The following is a 5,155-nucleotide window of genomic DNA, read 5'->3' on the forward strand; positions in this document are numbered from 1 at the left end:
AAATGAAATTACTGTATCCATTATTAGTTATTGGATTATTTTTCAGTTTACTTGTTGATGCTTTTGCAATTCTAATCATCTTTTTGGTTTCTTTTGTATACGACGAACCAGTTTGAAACACCAACTCTAATTGACAGGGAAGCTTGGGTGCTAATGCTCAACGGAGCTCGAGTTTGCAAGTGAAGAAGATGAAGAGTTTTGGATGTGGTAGGATTGTTCACACATCTCTTATGCTTGAACAAGGCCTTGTAAGAGCTTTTCTTTTCTTGTCTCTCTTTCTTTTTATCTTATTTGGAAATTGGTTACGGCTAAAGTTTTAAATTTTGAGTCCTTAAATGTGTGGTTGGAAAATAATTAATCATGGAAACATTATTTTTACATTTTAAGATCAGAATTTGAATTTCATAGATTCTTGTCTTGGATACTAGAGTTGTATGACAGAATCTTGCACTCCTCTTCTTCTATTTTCTTATTATCGCAACAATGTGTAGAAAACCGTTCATTATTGTTACTTTGAATGGTTCAGCCTGTGGTCCTGATCACTTGTCATTTTGTTCCTTCTTATCTATTTTCTTTCTCAGGTTGGTGGTCCTTGTGCTTACTATTGTGCACATGGCTCTATTGTATGGTTTGTTTGTCTTGATTGGGAATACCAACTTCCAAGTGAAGGCACTTCAATTGCAACAAGGACCTTCACTGTAGGTTCAACACTCTTAGTATTCATATTAAACTTGATTTCCAGAACTTCTGTCTGAAATCTGTAGCTAATGAGTTGTATATATTTTTATTTCCATCTGAAGGTGAAATGTGGAGTAAGGGGAGACACTGGACCTGCTTGCAATGCTGTTGGAATGATAGATAGTACATTATTGGGAGTTCAACATCTATATAAAAAGGCTATATATTCTAGGACAAAGGTTACGATTGCAGTAATGAAAGAATTTGATTACTCTGTGCTCTTTTTCCTTGGTCATATGTTATACCTCCATTTTTTTGTCCTTTTTCAGCAATGTAGCATCAAGTCACCAGATTATGGTCCACTTCCACAAGGTGCTCCTTCTTGGTGTTAGTCTTCTTTTGAACCTGAAGGAATCTTAAGGTTTGTTACGGTTTTCTTCCATTTTCCGGATTAATTTCATTTTCATGCCAACACAGGTTTACATAAAAAGTAAATGTGATGAATCCTTCTCACTATGTTGTATATGTAGTAAATTCGATTTACCATGTTGTGCAGCTCAGTGATGGTAGTTGTTACATGCATGATTTGGTTACATTATGGCCATGTTATTGTACATTTCAAGGTAATTCATCTTAGTGCAACTAAATATTTCTTTATTGACAAAGAATTGTAGTTTGATGTCTTATCTAAATTTGAACTGCATGCAGGAACACAAAGACAGAATATTGCACTGGATGATCCCCGCCTCCTGTCTTGTAGACATGGGATTTATTTTAGACTTTTCTGGTAGGCTAGTAAAATTTCTTAACTCAAGCCGTTATGTTTTCATTTCTATTTTATTTGAATTTTCTGAGGTCAGTGTCAACTAATGCCTATCCACCTTGAACTATTATAGTGGTTCCAAAAAGAATCTTCAAACCGAATGGAGGTTGTGGACTGGTGGAGAAGTGCTGCATGCAGTAAATAAAAACTTCGAATTTGTTGGTCTGACAAGAACAACTATAAATCTAGTTTTCAATTAACCAATCTGCTTAATGTGATAGGAATGCATGTGGACAAGCCCTTTGAAATCAAGAATTTGTTAGTCGCTTCAAATAAGAAAAGGAAGTTTCCATCCAAATAAAATAAATAAATAAATAAAAGAAAATAAAGTGGCAGATGTGTTTTATTGACTCCAGCTTCCTTGTGTGTCATTGAGATTGTAAGGTAAAGTGTGCCCACTGCGCACTGGAGTAGCAAAACTTGAGCGGAAAAATCAGAGTGGTTTTTGTCTTGACATTTATGTGAGGACCTACTTAATGACGTTATTCCGAGTTTTCAGAAATGGACCTTGATAAGAGCCCAAAACTGTAGTTTTAACCCTGTAACAGACATACTTTTAGACCAATTATGTGAGTAATAATTAAGAGTTAACACTGATTACGTGTTTTTAGGCATTTCAGGCTTCAAAGTCCATTATGTGCAGAAATATGCCACTTTAGCGAGATAAAGGAGCAAAGGTCGGTTACTAAGGAGTTCCGTGATTAAAGGCCAAGATTCAAGAAGACAAAGCCTTTCTAAAAAGCCGGTCAAAAGCTGAAAAGTCGACTTGGGCGTAAAACATACAAACAAAGTTAGAGAACTTCCGAAGGCCATATCTTTGGACTCAGACCTCGGAATGAGGCCTACCTTATGTCAAAACGACCGGCTCGGAAAGAGTTTTCCAATGGTCTAAGCCGTGATCCAATCAGAGGAGCAGAAGTAGATGAAAAGTCTGTTGAAGCCAACTGCAGCTGAAGAGGCCTTTTTGGACTGAAAGAATTGGGTTTTGGGCCTGATTCTCTGGCCCAAAACATGGCTCCAAGCCCATGCACGATTTTTGGATCTGAAAGTATAAAAACAAAAGCTTAGCTCTTTGTTAATGGTAGATAGTTAATGGTAGATAGGTTAGAGTAAAAAGTAGCCATTAAAATAGCTACTAGATCTAGTTTTTAATTAAGTTTAATTTCAAATCCAATTCTTGTTTTAGATTAAACTATTAGAATCATTACTCTTAATTAGTTTGATTAATAAAATAGCTAGTTGTTAAATTTTGATTCTTGTCATTTACATTTGTGTTAGATCTGATTCATTTATTACTTGTTATTCAATTCTTAGTTATTAATTAGATTTTAATTATTGTTTAATTTAGATTAGTAAATTTCAATTCTTTATATCATGTTTAGTTTAAATTTAATCGAAAATGATTGCGTAATGATTCTCGGCTAAACCTCCATTAGAGGGGGTTCAGAAGCCTTGATGAAAGCATGATCCCGACTATCGTAGAATTGTCGTAATTTCCTTTCCACTCTAGAAACGATTAGTTCACAATGAGAATGGGTTTAATCGTTCACATGCTAGTTATGAATTGGTAGGAATGCCATGTGTAATTAGGGATTAGGAATAACCAATTGTTCTGTGAAGCAGTTCAATTCGGATTACGATGATTCGTCGTTAATAGGATTAAGTCGAGTTAAGGTGGAATCAATCCCCCTCTAACTCCTTATCATCGAATCAACGTAGCATTCCCTTAGTTATTTTGATAACCGACTAGTTGCATCTTGTGGGTAGTTGCATCGTAGTCTAGTTGCCTTTTCGTAAATCTAACATTAGACCTTAAGTAGAGTAATTACACGTGATAACAAGCATGCGGAAGGACTAGGAGTGGAACGAATCACTCTACTCCACTATTCCTCATAGGATTAAGAGTAGAAATCTTTGATAAATTAGACACATAAGATTAGTTTTAGTTTACTTACGTTTTGAGTTTCATCATTCATTTCGTAAGTAAGCTATTCAATTTTATCATTTATCAAATGGCGCCGCTGCCATCTTAGTTTCACTTTCGTATTGTTTTCGTAGTGTTAGTACTTTTCTTAAAGTCCCATTTCACCCACCCACTCGTGTTTGATTCATACTGTGGTTATCCGATTCAACGTTGGAAAGTTTCGACAAAATAACACTGAGCGCGACCGCGCCCTAGCAGAGCGCACCTGCGCCCTATAGCCTGGAGCAAGAGCGCGACCCGCCCCTATGTGGAGCGCGACCCGCCCTTAAACTCTGGAATACCAAGTTACCACGGAGCGCGACCCGCGCCCTTAGCAAATTTTTCCGGATTCGACAGTTTTGATTCGAACTTTGATTTTTCATATTTTTCAGTGTCCTAACTTGTTATACACACTGAACACGCGTAAACAAGACACTATTCATAAGCGAAGCAAGGACGCAATCAGGTATTCCATTCTTCCACACCTCGCATCTCCTGTTAGAGGTTTATACTAATATATCAGAATTGTTTGGAGTGTTGATGTGTTTAGCTAAGTTTGGTTTTAGCCTTGTATGAGATTAAGGTATGGCCGAACAAAAACACAGAACGTAATTACACAACAACGTCAACAAACAAGTTTATCTAGTATACCACGAACTACACCTCTAGCTACTATTTCACACACATCACCTGACACAATGCCTGACGAAGAAGAGACTCCTCTCTCTGACTTCTACAAAGCCTTGGCGATAGCCCCAAATCTTGCATCGTTTCTAGCGGACCAAGTGGGGATTTTCGAATCCCCAAATATTTTTAATTTGTTACCCGTTTTTTCATGGATTAGACCATGAAAAACCTTATCGGCATTATCGCGTGGGATTGAACAAGTCCTTACAACATTCCACCATCCTACGGTTGGTGCGGAACAAATTAAACTCGGGGGGTATTCCCTTTCGGCTTAGCCCGATAAGGTGGCGTCTTGGTTAACGCCCAAACGCCTAATTCGTGGACTCGTGGGCTAAACTTGTTTAGCTGTTTATGGAACATTTTACCCACCCCTAAAGATGGATGAGATGCTTTCCAAGATTCATTTCTTTTGACAAAATCCTCATGAATCATTTTTGAGGAGGCTTGGAATCGTTTCACCGATCTCCTTATAGAGTGTCCACATCATAATTTAGCGAAAAGACAAGGTTAGTTAAATTGCCTTTTTCAAAGAACTTCTACACCACCATAAAGAAGTCCTAGACATAATGAATGGGGTAGTTTCTTAAGTAAAGGAGCCTCGAGAGGCATATAAATTTTTGGAAGATCGGACTAAGCGTAATAATAATTGGGGGTAGTGACGATTACTCCAGCTCCGCTAGTTCTTCTTCAACAGATTAAGGCTACGGTATGTTTGAAGTTAAATCAGATCCTAAGCTTAAAACTCTAATTGAATCCCTCACAAAAAGGTAGAGGCCATTTCGTACAACAAAAGCCAATCCCGTCATGAATGTAAATTCAAATCCATGTAGTTTCATTTGGAATACGAGCATCTCGACTCACACGCTTTGTCCCTATTGCCTATGAGCAGGCTTGTTCCATTAATAGTGAACCTAACGCCCTTGGAGACAAAATCCCAAACCGGTTGGAGAAATAACCAACACGTCACACCTCAAGGGTACACTAATCAATATGTTAGGCCTACA

General features: G+C 37.5%; 1 long non-coding RNA gene across 1 annotated transcript; it reads left to right on the forward strand.

The window, feature by feature from the left end:
• The first annotated feature begins 606 nt into the window (after positions 1–606).
• LOC147525692 (uncharacterized) lies at positions 607–1,099 on the forward strand. The gene is made up of 3 exons (XR_015198395.1): positions 607–698; positions 801–917; positions 1,008–1,099. It is a non-coding gene; the product is annotated as an uncharacterized LOC147525692 (long non-coding RNA).
• The last annotated feature ends 4,056 nt before the right edge of the window (positions 1,100–5,155 follow it).

Source organism: Coptis chinensis, chromosome 1, assembly GCF_015680905.1.
Source record: "Coptis chinensis isolate HL-2020 chromosome 1, ASM1568090v1, whole genome shotgun sequence".
Taxonomy (NCBI): Eukaryota; Viridiplantae; Streptophyta; class Magnoliopsida; order Ranunculales; family Ranunculaceae; genus Coptis; species Coptis chinensis.